General features: G+C 43.1%; 1 protein-coding gene across 2 annotated transcripts in view; it reads right to left on the reverse strand.

Moving 5' to 3' along the window:
- Nucleotides 1-11,786, reverse strand: part of FAM13B (family with sequence similarity 13 member B) — a 68,821-nt gene extending 57,035 nt beyond the window's left edge. For both annotated transcript variants that reach the window (XM_028147930.2, XM_008141869.3), the window contains exon 1: nt 11,505-11,786. The gene's annotated coding sequence lies outside the window, so the exon portion shown is untranslated. The remainder of the gene's footprint in view (nt 1-11,504) is intronic.
- Nucleotides 11,787-14,557: the final 2,771 nt, after the last annotated feature.

Consider the following 14,557-nt stretch of genomic DNA (forward strand, 5'->3'; position numbering starts at 1 on the left):
TCCTAAGGTGACACTGGGTAGGAATCTATGAATTGATCAGTACAAAGATCCTTACTACTAGAAAAACAAAGGCAGAAATTTTTCAGCTATTGAGTTTTTCTCCTGAAGAGCATTGACAATGAAGATGAAAACAGCAGCAGCTAATATTAAATGAGCAGTTTCTGTGTGCCACACAGTTCATGCACTTTACATGTATTAATCAGGTATTATTCTTTTAACCCTTATTTTAATGAGACATTGCATAGAGATTAACCAATTTATCCACAGTAATCCCAACTGTTACGGGTCAGAGGCAGAATTTGAACCCAGACAGTTTGAACTGGGTTCAAATTCTGGCTCTTAAAAGTCCTTGTTCTTAATCACTATACAATTTAAAGTACCATAGAATCTCACATTTTATCACTCAAACTGGCCACAAAATCTTACATACATTTTAGGAGGTCAGTTATTCCTAGCTTGCTGAAAGGTTATTTAATGAGTGCCATTAGTGGCAAGCCCTACTAGTCAATGATTATTCACTTGAGACCTTCAGGTAGAGCACACTATTGAGGGCATTCAGACTCCAGTGGCCCAAAATATTTCTTCAGACCGCAAAATAGTTTTTGACATTACTTAGTCCGGCTCAACACCCCTTTACAGAACTTGAGTCATGTAAATATTCCTTCCACATCTGTAGTGAGTTGAATAGTGCCCCCAAAAATCTCATGTCTACCTGGAACCTCAAATGTGACTATTTGGAAATAGGATCTTTATATACGTAATTAATTATCTCAAAAATGAAATCATCCAAAAAAAAAAAAAAAAAAGAAAGAAATCATCCTAGTTTTGGGGTGAATCCTATATCCAATGACTGGTGTCCTTATAAGATGACAAGACACACACACAGTGGGTAAGAAGGCCACATGAAGAAGGAGGAAGAAAATTAAGTTATGGAGAAACCAAGATGGCGGCATAGGTAAACACCTGAACTTGCTGCCTTGCACAACCACTTCAAAACTACAACTAAAAGACAAAACGGACATCATCCAGAACCACAGGAAGGCTGGCTGAGTGGAAATTCTACAATTAGAAGGAAAGAGAAAAGCACACTGAGACTCAGAGGAGGTACAGAAGTGAAGTGCAGAGGTACGGAGGCGCACACGGAAAGGGCTAGCAACTGAGTACGCAGTTGTCTTTCTCAATCAGGAGGGAGACACAAGCTCCCGACTACTCTGAACTCCAGTTCCGGGCGAGACTCTGGGGACCGAGACTCATATGGGGGGAAACTGGACTGTCTGGCATCGGGCAGCACTCAAGGGCAGCTTTCTCTCAAAGGTGCTTGCTGCGATTAGCGAGGGACACTGAGACCCAGGGGACTCTTAGGGCAGGGCTGAGGATCAGCCATTGATGTTTGCTCTGCCCTGTGGATTCCCTGAGACCGCGCCCCACCCAAGCTATGCACAGAGGCTTTTGCATATGAATGGCTTGGCCCTTTGCAACCTAAAATAACCTAACAAACTGCAGCTGGGTGAGAGACCCAGAACATCCAAAAGAAGGCCCAAGGCCCCACAGCAGCTTGCATTGCTTCACAGCTGGGCCTCATCTGGGCACCTCCAAACCCCAAACCAAGAAGAGGAATCTACAGTTCTCTCCATAGCTCCTGCTTGGTGGCCTCAGGCAGAGGCTAAATTAGCACCTCCTTAGAGATCCAAGAGCCAGTGTACCCAATGGTGAGAGTAGGACCATCGAGATTACAACTCCTCAGATCCATAAGGGACACACTCAGGGGGCAGACTCAGTGAGCACCAAAGCCCCACTGAAGCAAATCTTGCCCCATAAGGGTGTCTCCAGCAAGAAGTTCTCCCATCATAGACACAGCTGATTCTCACAGCCAACTGGTCTGGAGGTCAATTCCTCCTAGTGATACCAACAACAATCAAGGCTTAACTACAACAAGACTGTGCACACAGCCCACAAAGGGGTGCACCAAGAGAGTCCACCTCAGGTAACTGGGAAGGCTGAGCCACTGGGCCCTATAGGACACCTAGCACACAAAGCCACTCTATCAACTCAGGGAAGCAGCCAAAATGCGGGGAAAAAGAAACAGGTCACAAATGACAGAAATGGAGGAAAGCAAACGACTGGATATAGAGTTCAAAACCACGGTTATAAGGTTTTTCAAGAATTTCATGGAAAAGGCCGATAAATGTAATGAGACCCTCGAGGATATGAAAAAGGACCAACTAGAAATTAAGCATACACTGACTGAAATAAAAAGTAATATACAGAGATCCAACAGCAGACTAGAGGATCACAAGAATCAAGTCAAAGATTTGAAATCGAAGAAGTAAAAAACACCCAACTGGAAACCAAAAAGAAAAAAGAATCCAAAAATATGAAGATAGTGAAAGGAGCCTCTGGGACAACTTCAAGCGTACCAACAAGAGAGAGAGCAAAATACTGAAAACCTACTTGAAGAAATAATGACAGAAAATTTCCCCCACCTGGTGAAAGAAATAGACTTACAAGTCCAGGAAGCGCACAGAACCCCAAATGAAAGGAATCCAAAGAGGACCACACCAAGACACATCATAATTAAAATGCCAAGGGCAAAAGACAAAGAGAGAATATTAAAAACACCAAGAGAGAAACAGTTAGTTACCTACAAGGGAGCACCCATACGATTGTCAGCTGATTTCTCAACAGAAACTATGCAGGCCAGACAGGAGTGGCAAGAAATATTCAAAGTGATGAATAGCAAGAAACTACAACCAAGATTACTCTACCCAGCAAAGCTATCATTCAGAATTGAAGGGCAGATAAAGAGCTTCACAGATAAGAAAAAGCTAAAGGAGTTCATCACCACCAAACCAGTATTATATGAAATGCTGAAAGGTATTCTTTAAGAAGAGGAAGAAGAAGAAAAAGGTAAAGATAAAAATTATGAACAACAAATACATATCCAGCAACAAGTGAATCTAAAAATCAAGTGAATAAAAAAATCTGATGAACAGAATAAAATGAATATAATAGAATCAGGGGCTTAGAAAGGGAGTGGACTGACAATTTTCGGGGGGAAAAGGGTGTGGGGGGTGCGGGAAGAGACTGGACAAAAATCCTACACCTATGGATAAGGACGGGGGTGGGGGGAAGTAAGGGTAGAGGGTGGGGTGGGAACTGGGTGGAGGGAGCTATGTGGGGAAAAAAGAGGAACAACTGTAATAATCGGAACAATAAAGATTTTTTTTAAAAAAAAGAACATTAAGTTATGCTGTCACAAGAAACAACGTCAAGAGCCACCAGAAGCTGGAAGAGGCAAGGAAGTCTGCACCAGAGCTTCAGAAGGAGTATGGTCCTGCCCACACTTTAACTTTAGACTTCTGGCTGGCCTCCTGATCTACGAGAGAAAAATTTCTATTTTAGAGTCACCACATTTGTAGTCACTTGTCATTGTAGTCCTAGAAAACTAATGGAACATCTAAACTACAATTTCCAATTCTCAAAGAATAAAAAAATAAAAATAAAAATAGCAGGTACCACAGAAAAATGTCCCAAAGAAATCTGATGAAATATCTTAACAGATAGGATCAATAAAATGAAAAAGGCAGTTAAATAAAAGGCTTAACATAGAGGATACAATGTGTAGACTTTCAAGGAATAGAGTGGTCCTGATACACCAGGATTGTGGTTCCATACTTGATCAGGGGACAATCAGCAAACAGCAAATGCATAAATAGGTGGAATAACAAATCATTGTCTCTGTCTCTCTTTTGCACTCCATTCAGATCCATTTATATATAGACACTAGAGGCCCAGTGCACAAAATTCGTGCACGGTGGAGGGGTCCCCTCAGCCCAGCCTGCACCCTCTCCAATCCGGGACCCCTCAGGGGATGTCTGACTGCCGGTTTAGGCCCGATCACAGGGATCGGGCCTAAACCGGCAGTCGGACATCCCTCTCACAATCTTGGACTGATGGCTCCTAATCGCTCACCTACCTGCCTGCCTGGTCACCCCCAACTGCCCCCCCCCCCCCCCGCCGGCCTGGTCACCCCTTACTACCCCCCCTGCTGGCCTGGTTGCCCTCAACTGCCCCCCCCCTGCCAACCTGGTCGCCCCAACTGCACCCTCCCACTGGCCTGTTGCCCCTAACTGCCCCCCCCCACTAGCCTGGTCACCCCCAACTGTCCCCCCTGCCAGCCTGTTCACCCCTCACGGCCCCCTGCTGGCCTGGTCACCCCATGCAGCTGCTGTTCAGTCATTTGGCCGCCCCTCACGGCCCCCCCGCCGGCCTGGTTGCCACACACAGCCTGCTTGTTCAGTCGTTTGGTCGTCCCTCACTAACTCCCGTGCTGGCCTGGCTGTAGGCAGCCATCTTGTGAGGGTGTGATGGTCAATCTGCATATTGACTATTATATGTGTGAAAGCAACACACCATTCTTATTAGCATAGAATCTAAGTTTTAAATACCTAATAAAACTAGTGAGGGGCTTTTAAAAAAGGGTAGAACACCAACATCAATACTAAAAATAAGAGCAGATAGCATTAAGCTCTTACAATATGCCAGGAACTATTTTAAGGGTTTTAAATATATATCAACTTATTTAATCCTTACAACAATCCTATGGAAATAGATACTCCCATTATATCCATTTCACTAATGAGAAAACTAAAAAGCATTGAGAACTTATGGACTGATGGAAATGTTCTATGTCACGATTGTTGTAGTGGTGGTTACAATGCTTAATATACTTGTCAAAGCTTATTGAACTGAACATTTTAAATTGGTCAATGCTATTGTATTTAAATTATACTTCAATAAAGATGAAAAAATAAAGAGAAAAATGTCACACAGCCCAGCAGGCATAGATGGCTCAGTGGTTGAGCATCGCTATGAACCAGGAGGTCATAGTTCAATTCCTGGTCAGGGCACATGCCCGGGTTGCGGGCTCAATCACCAGTGTGGGGCGTGCAGGAGGCAGCCAATCAATGATTCTCTCTCATCACTGATGTTTCACTCTCTCTCTCCCTTTCCCTTCCTCTCTGAAATTTAAAAATAGAAAATAAAAAAATAATAATATTTTTCCACCTCAGAAGAAAAATAAAAGATTTATGTTAACCATATTTCAAGAACCAATCCTGGCCCTAGCTGGTTTGGCTCAGTGGATAGAATGTTGACCTGCAGACTGAAGGGTCCCAGGTTCGATTCCAGTCAAAAGTACATGGCCGGGTTGCAGGCTCGTGCAGAAGGCAGCCAATCAGTAATTCTCTCTTATCATTGATGTTTCTATCTCTCTCTCTTCCTCTCTGAAATCAACGAAAATATATTTTTTTTAGAAAGAACCAATCCCATTTGCCCCTTTTGTGCTATCTAGCATATCCAGAAATTACAATATAATTTTCTATACAGCATACCTAAGAAATACAGAATAAAATTAAACTGAAAACATTAATTACAGACATCAGTTTAAACTCTTTTCAAAGTAAATAATTTAACAAAACACCATAACAGTAATAAGATTAGGTCTGTAACATAATAATAAAAGTTTATCATTTTACACATAAAGCAACCTATAGCAAGAGCAGTCGGTATCTGCCGCCCTAACCTATTTGGCTCAGTGGATAGAGCGTCGGCCTGCGGACTCAAGGGTCCCAGGTTCAATTCCAGTCAAGGGCATGTACCCTGGTTGCAGGCACATCCCCAGTAGGGGGTGTGCAGGAGGCAGCTGATCAATGTTTCTCTCTCATCGATGTTTCTAACTCTCTATCGCTCTCCCTTCCTCTCTGTAAAAAAAAAAAAAAATCAATAAAATATATATTTTAAAAAAGATGGAATAATTTGGTCTCGTTCAATGTAGCCATTTATTCACTTAAACATCCATTAAATTTTTTTTTAAAAGAACAGTATCTGCCAAGATAAATGATCATTTTCATGTGAAAAAGTTCTACCTTCAAATTCAATAGAAATAAACAAGTCGCTTTTGTCCAAAATGCTTTTGACAAAATAGGATACAATTTACATAAAGAAGTTTAAAAGAGCTACCTCAAAATTGCTAAAGATGACCCCCCCCAAAAAAACAAAAAAACTCTTATCACTAATATACAGAGAGAAGAGCCAAGAGGGAGCTAGGTCTCAAAGAAGGTAAGCTGTGGGAACAGAGATTTAAGTTTGTAGACAAGGGCTGTGTCTAACTATAAATCAGTGGACCAAAGCTTAAGGAAAATAAATTTACCCCTGCTCCATACATTCAGCTTTTCATTGGTACCCTCTGAACAAAGCACCAAAGCAAATGAAAGGCACCTCTTTCATTCTAACTGAACAAGGATGGTACTTCAAAAGTTGCCAATATGCTAAATCAGTGGTTCCTTCCTGGCCTGAGAAACTGTCAAGGCATTAATTTGTCTGAGATCTTTAACAGTACACCAAGCAAACAGAAAGGTTGTACACATGTCTCAACAGCAAATAAACTGATCTGTCAAGTGTTCATAGATGCTATTTGATCAGGAAAACACAAGTCATTTAAATTATTATTAGACTCATATTGACTTTGCTCTTAAGTAATTTATCAAAGTATAAGTAAGAATTCATTAGTAGAAAGTTTTTAAATTAAAGAGAGCTCTAACACTCAAAAGTTTAGGAATGCCTTTGCCTAAAAAGAAAAAAGAAAGTATAAAGGATTTCTTGCAAATCCTATGCCTGAGGATTTGTTCACTTCAACATACTATTTTTTTAATATATTTTTATTGATTTCAGAGAGGAAGAGGGAGAGAGAGATGGAAACATCAATGATGAGAGAGAATCACTGATCGACTGCCTCCTGCACACCCCCAACTGGGGATCGAGCCCCAACCCGGGCATGTGCCCCCAACCGAAATCGAACCTAGGACACACTATCCACTGAGCCAAACCAGCTGGGGCTCAACATACTATGTGAGGGAACAATACCCCATGGTGATTCCATGAAACTACAATTAACAATGGAATCAAGCATATTTTGTAGGACTATACTTGCCAAATTGTGGTACTAGATTCAGCACATATTTTTCAACTCATTAAATGTAAAAATTTCACCTAGAGACAGCTTACTATTATTCCTCTCTTATTCAAAGTATTCAGGCAAAAACTGGTTGCCCCTAGAGATAATCTATTGGTAAATAGATTGCCTAATTGTGACAAATATTTTATAATCTATAACCAAGTTATTGAAATTAAGACAAAAGTAATAAAGCCAGAGGGAAATAAAATTCCCTGTGACAAGTCCCCTAATCTATTCTCACCAATCTCCTCAATACTAAAACCTAATCTGAATTCCCCTGCACAAAATTCCTAATTTTTTTCCTACTGCCTAGAGGCCAAGACAATATATTTTTTTAATCAGAAAAAAATTATGAGCACAGTCCTCATATATGTATGTATATTTCTAAAATAGAGGAGTGAACACTGTACTAGCATATTATGCAGATCATAAATATACACAAAAATATTTTACATTAAAAATAAACAGAAACATAAATTTCAATTCTCTCGCTCTCTCTCTCTCTCTCTCTCTCTCTCTCTCTCTCCCCCACCCCTCTCTCTCTCACACACACATACACACACTAAATAGGTCATCTGCCTATCCAAAGTGCCAGTACCTCACTTTTGACACCAGCGACCCAGAGCACTGGTTCTCCAACTTCATCTGGGAGTGGGGAGGGTTTTATTCAAAGTAAGTTTACAGTTGTGAATACAGTAAACAGTTTATTCTTGGATTATTATTTATTAACTGTTGTATTATTCTCTATACGAGCAACTATAACCCTACTTTTGTCCCACCCTGTATAGAATGCAAAGCCACAAGCCAATGCAGCATTCAGGTGACTGTAATACATACAAAATTTTAAGAACCTCTGGCAAACAGGATAAACTCTAAACTCCATTGCATGGTCTATAAGTATGTCATCTACCAGTAAAATCTCCTTTCCTGCTATTCCTCCACCTGACTTGACTCTTCAGCAATAAATACTTAACTAGTTGAAGCTCACACAGGTTTTGCACATACTGTTTTCTGTGCTTCTAACTCAACACCACGACCAACCCCATCTTATTCAACAAACTTACACTGATCTTCAAAAGTCTCAACTCCAGGCCTCACCGATTTGGCTCAGTGGCTAGAGCCTCAGCCTGAGGACTGAAGGGTCCCAGGTTCGATTCTGGTCAAGGGCACATGTGTGGGTTGTGGGTTCCACCCACAGTGTGGGGCGTGCAGGAGGCAGCCAATCGATGATTCTCTCACAACACTGATGTTCCTATCTCTCCTCCCTCTCCCTTCCTCTCTGAAATCAATAAAAATATATTTTAAAAACTAAATTAATTTTTTTTAAAAGTCTCAACTCCAACTTCCTGTCAAACCTTCCCTTACTTCCTGGGACAGACAGTTCTTTGATCCTAATGTACCTCTCACCTTTTTAGCAATTACCTCACACAATAGAAGACAGGAACCATGTCATTTCACATTTGTATCACCAAAGGCCTCACACAATGCCTAACACATAATTTAACTTTTTTTAATATATGCTGAATAAAGACATAAGTGAGAAGCAAACAATGTTGGCTATTCAACGTTAAAAGCTGCCATACCTACGTCCAGCAATAACCAAAGATAAATCAAGAAGGGAAAGCAACCATCATTTATAGAATATCTGTAAGCATCGTTTTACACGTTATTTCTCATACCAAGAATAATGCTGTGTGAAGAGCTTAATGGGGGAAAAAGGAGTGCCTATGTAATACTTTCAACAATGAAGATTAAAAGGACAAGTAAACAGGTAAAAAAATTAAAAAAAAGAATGCTGCAAAGCAGGCACTAGTCCCCTTTTACATGTATTGTGAGCCTCAAATCACTTGGCTAAACTTCAAAATTTGAAATGGTTATGCCAGAAATGTGCCACTGGATCTAACTGCAAATCTTTCTAATGAAAGTCTTAAAAAACCAGAATATAAGCACCATTACAGGGCAAAGTATTTACTGACATTTACTTAGAAACCAGCCACAATTCTGATTCAAAAAGCCAAGGAGACCATGTGGTACCTGGAGTTAGCCTCCAAAATTAGATAAAAGAAATTTCCCCAAAGGAGGACCTCCTGAGATATCTGTCAGATCTAGAGTTCTACATGGTTCACATATCAGTACATTAAAAAATAAAATAAAAAACAGGAAAAAGTTTAATCTTACTTATGCAAGTATAAAGAAAGGTGACACTTTAAATGCTTGTCTCCTGATTAAGGGGCAAACCTATAATGTTCTATGGCTAGATGGCCCCCAAAAGATTCCTTTTCTCCACTTAATGTCACTGGTTTGCTAATTTAGCATTATTTTCTATTAAATCAAAGTGAGTATCTGCTAAATTAGCTCTTCCCACTAGGTATTAGCACAATGATGGATCCTTTATTTTTAAAGTACACGATTTTATATGCATAATAGAGAACACATTCTTGTCAGTTATGTGTGTGCATAATCTTACTTTTTACAAATGTACTCTTCAAGATTCCTCTATTCTAGTAACCTTTCACCTCTTCTCCATTGAAAGCATGCACACCAAGGGCCCGCTTAGCCCAATGAGTAATGTCTTAAGAAGACCAGTTTATCATTTCTTATAGCTCACTAATACAAAACTACAACGAACTTCATTTTTTGTATAAGGGATATTAAGGGTAATTGAACAACTTGTTCTAGCCAAATGAATCCCTTGAAATCAGAACATTTCTCTTTTTGCACAGACGTATAAAACCTGCTCTGGGGAAAAGGAAGGAAGCTGCAACATGAACAAAAATAATACTAATTATACTTATTTGTATATCTGTCTTCTCCACTAGATTGTGAACTTTGAGTGCAAAAAAAGTATAGCTATAGCAATTTATTCGATTTCCCCAATACTAAAGTTAGTGTGCAATAAAGAGGGAAGCCATACAGACTAAGATTATTCATAAATGATCAAAGTAGTCATTTTATTGGAGAAAAACATTTCCATCATTTTCTCTGTCCTAAAACAATGGCATTCTAATAATAATAAAAAAAAATTTACTTCACCCAATGAAGAATTTTATGACACTGTGATATGCCTTCCTACATCTTCCCAAGGACTGAAACTGTCACAGATCCCTAATTGGTGACACAATTAAATTGGAGAAAATACCCCGTTTGGGGGGGTGGGGTATTCATTTTATTTGATTTGAGAGAGAGAGGGAGGGAGAGAGAGACATCGATTTGTTGTTCCACTTATTTACACATTCACTAATCGATTCTTGTACGTGCCCAGACCAGGATTCAACCTGCAAGGGGATCCAACTGCAACCTTGGGAGTCTCAGGACCTGGCTCTAACCAACTCAACTGCCCAGCCAGGGCTCTGTCCCAGTTTTAAAAGCAGCACAGATTAAGGAAGTAAGAAGGGGCTCCAATGGATATACCAATGATGACCAGTTCGTTCAATTCCATTCAACAAGTACTTACTAAATGCATAGACCTGTGAGAAACCGGGCCAACAAGCACAGCAAGATAACAAAAAGGGAAGTTGACGGCAAAAGTAGCCTCACACTAACCCAAAAAGTCACTTAATTCAAAACTACCCTTTAATGTCTGCCTTTTTAAAACTAAGTGCATCCCAGTTATTTAGTGTTCACAGTCAGCAATACTGTGGTTCCGGTTGCCATTTTTACATTATCAGAACTTGAAAGTAAAATAAATGCCCAAAACTTTGAGACTTTTTTTCCAATTATTAGACGGCATAATGGGGAACCGAATGCAATTCTGCAACTTTCTAAAAGTCACCTTTATTTTTAATTGACGACAAACAAAAAAAGTTCACAAATTCCCCCTGGGCAAGTGTGCCAACCGATTCCATTTTCTATACAGCCTTATGTGGGAACCCAGGCCCCCCTGAAACGTAACGCAGTACCTGCCCTCCGGCCTGACCTGTGCCCAGTGCCTGCCGGACAAGTCCCCGGAGCACCAACAGCCCAATGCCGGCTCTCTCCTCCGAGCGGCTTGAGGAAGTCAGCAATCACTCATCTCACGTGACCTTTACAAGGGGCGCAGTTGAGCCTGTGATGAACCACACGCTCTTTTCTGCATCAACTTCACTGCCCAGCATAAAGGAAGTGGGCAGGGAGACGGCGCAGGGCCGGTGTGCCGGGGAAGCCAGCAAACAAACGTGGGCTGCGGTGCCCGCTTCTCTGTCGGAGGAGCGCGGGGATCAGGCGCCCCGCTCACGCGCCCCGCAGCGGCTGAAAACCGAAGGCTGCCCCCCACACACCCACAGCCAGGGGCACGGCTTCCTCCGCTTTCCCTCGAGGAGAAAGGGGGCCCTCCCTACGAAATGCCCCACCTGCAGGTACTGCCCAGGAGCTCCAGCACCCCGACGCGCACCGCCCTTGAGCCCGCGCGGGTGGGACTAGCGCTGGTGGGCGGCAGGGGGGGGGGGGGGGGAGAGCCGCGGCGACCGGCGACCGGCGCATGCGCAGACAGGGTACCCGCCCGTTCGCTCACCGTTGGAACCGCGACGCCCCGTTCCCCGGCCGCGGCCGCTTCTCCAGGACCCGCGGGGACGGGAGGAGGACGAGAACTGAGGCCTCGAGCGAGTCCGCGGCCGGCGAGCCTCTTCCGAAGACGGCCGCTGTCGAGGGTCTAAAGCGGCGGCTGAGGCACCGGGCCAGCCCGATAAGCGACCCCCGGATGTCCCCGGCGGTGGCGGCGGCGGAGACGCGGGAGAAGGGGCGGGAACGGCGACGGAGGCGGCAGCTGAGGCGCAGAGCCGCCCTAACGGCAAGCGGGAGGAGAGCGGAGGGCGGAGGGCGGAGGGCGGGCAGGGGCCGGGCCGGACGTGACGTGCGGGGGAGGGGCGGGGCGGCCCGCGGGAGGGGCGGGAGGGGGTGGCGAGCGCGCCGCGGGGGCGGGGATACCCCCAGCTTCCAGCCGCAGGCTTGCAGTCTGCGGGCTTTGGAAACGCGTTGCTTCTCCCGAATTCAGGCCCTGGATTAGGGTGCGAGAAACTGGGCGCGGGCCTGAGGGAGGTGTCTGGGGCGGGGCTGTAGGAAGGATAAAGGACCGGTCGTCCGGAAGACCGAGGTCGCGCCCGGTTTCTGCGGAGGGCGTCGTGCCCCCCTGCAAAGGCCAGGATGACCTGGGTGCCCTTGTCCGAGTTAGGAGCACCGAGACCTTCCCCGAAAACCGCCGGGCAGACCGAGGCGGTGACTCACGTTCCTATTCCCAGCACGGGGGTTAGGTCGGGGACCATGCCCGCCTCCCACCGTGCCTCTTCACGTAAGGACACGGCCTAGGCTCTAGATGCCTCTGATGCCGAGAGTCTGAGAATATGAAAGTCGATAGGCAACGTGTTCGCAGGGAGCGTTCTCTACCAAACCAGAATTTGAGGGGCAGACCAGAACTGAGAAAAAAAGAATGGGGAGCTCTCTGAGCCTGGGGCGTCTGTACTTCATTGCAGCTCCCACACGCTCACACAGGTTTGCATATTCAGCCGATCTGCTTTGCTTTAGTCTGTTAAGGGCTTTAGATGTTCCATTGAGTAGAACGCAGTGTTCTGCCTTTGGACTCCCTGGCAGTGGGTAGACCCACACCTACACAAAGAATTCTGGGTGTCTGTAAAAATATAAAACCACCACGATTCGATTGTCCCCTACCTGCCTCAGCTGGAAGTCAGTAACCTGGAAAACGTAAAACAAAGAACCCTCATAGAACTTGAGACAAGATTTAAAAAAAAAAAAAAGTCACCCTATAAGATGATCTGTAAATGTGTTACAGAGGCCAGGGTGGCTCCCAATTTTCATCAGAGTGAAATAAATCATCTGTAACCTAAGTGTCATATGCCCAGGTGATGCTGTCACAAAAGAAGGGTGGGGTCCATAAAGAGTCTAGAACCGCAGAATCTGAGTAAGAATGTATTGTGAGCTCCCACTCTGTCCAGGAGTAAGGTTACTGATTCTAATAACCAGGACCAATACCCATGATCAGGACAGTTAAAAAACTTAATTTGGATTCAGTCACACAATCAACAAATATTTACTGAGTGTTTACTATGTTTTAGTCTCTTGGGATACTTTAGCAAATAAGATTCCTGCCTATTTGGGGTTTATCTCTAGCAAACTTAAAATCCGAGTATTCTTTAAGAACATATAAAGGCCCCTACTGTGATTCCACATTCATCAAGTAGTCTTCCCATCCCTCAAGGGGCCTCAGAGTAAATCAGCACACCCAGTGAGAAACAATTGTCCAAGGCACATGACTGGTTCTAGTTATACTAGCTATACAGTCTTTCTCAATTAATAAATTCACATCATAGTTTATAATCAGGCTCTGTTCACTGGGTTGAATTATAGAGTTGTTTTATCCCAATTAATTTCCCCGAGTCTGATTAAGTTTGAGTGAAGTGAAATGTAAGTTACTGAATCTGCCAAACTGAGGACCAGACAGATCCTGGTTTCATAGAAGCCAAATCAGGATGCAGCCTATGCAGTCAGCTTTGCATCTCTCTTTAAACATCTTAAATGGAAGCTTTACCTGTGATTTCATGCTTGAAGAACAGGAGCAAAATAATTGCTTCTAAAGCTTAATTATAATCTAGTAAAAATCATAAGAGAGTAAATTGTTACAGTAAAAATCTTCCTGAACCTGCCCCACCTATGCAACATATGCTCCTGCTGACATAACTGACTGTAATAGGTACTTTATTCTGAATATGAAACCCAAGACTGTAATTTCCCAGAGAACAAGACTCCCTTGCATTTATGTGCCCTACTCTCAACATATGGGATCTCAAAAAACAAATGAATTGATTTAATGATCATTTTCCTCTATAAAACTCAAGAACATGTTTTTGGAAGACATTTTTTCCAGATCTTACTTTATAATAAGGTAACCAGTATGTCCAACATACTGTTTTTAACTTTTAAAAATAAGACAGAATATGTTTTTATCTGTTGCCATCCCTTTAAACCTGTGCAGGGGAAGTAGATCTGTCATACACCCAATTCAGTAATAGAAAGTCCTTCGGTCATTGAGTAACAAAGAGTGAAACTTTTCCCTCTTATCCAGCTAGGGACAGCTAGCTCACTCCTTGCCGTGGAGAGGCATCATGCCTGGTCTGTCTTGCTCTCTTCTAGCTTACCAACCAGACCCAAAGGGAGGGAGAGAGAGGAAAAGAAAGGGAAACAGGAAAGTTATTAACTTTTATAGGAAGTGGCAGTAAAGTGTTTTGTACAAACTAAATTAGTGTGACTATTTTCCAATAGATGGAAATGAAGTTTCTGGACAAAGGAGAACATATTTCTGATGGTGCTGTTTAGGGCAGCACTGTATGGTTGATCCACAGCTGGCCCACATGAAGCTCTCACGCGCTTCTTACCCAAACTGACTTGGGAGTATAGGCTAATCCCAGTTCAGCTTCAGTATTCCTCTGCTACTAAAATACCTGCCAGTCCTTCTCTTGTCCTCTATATTTTCCTGGCAGGAGTAGACTCAGGTCCACTCTGCCCCTAAAAACTGCAAGAGACAAATCTCAAGTACCTGAACAATTCCATTTTAGG

This window comes from Eptesicus fuscus, chromosome 6, assembly GCF_027574615.1.
Source record: "Eptesicus fuscus isolate TK198812 chromosome 6, DD_ASM_mEF_20220401, whole genome shotgun sequence".
NCBI classification, from domain to species: Eukaryota; Metazoa; Chordata; class Mammalia; order Chiroptera; family Vespertilionidae; genus Eptesicus; species Eptesicus fuscus.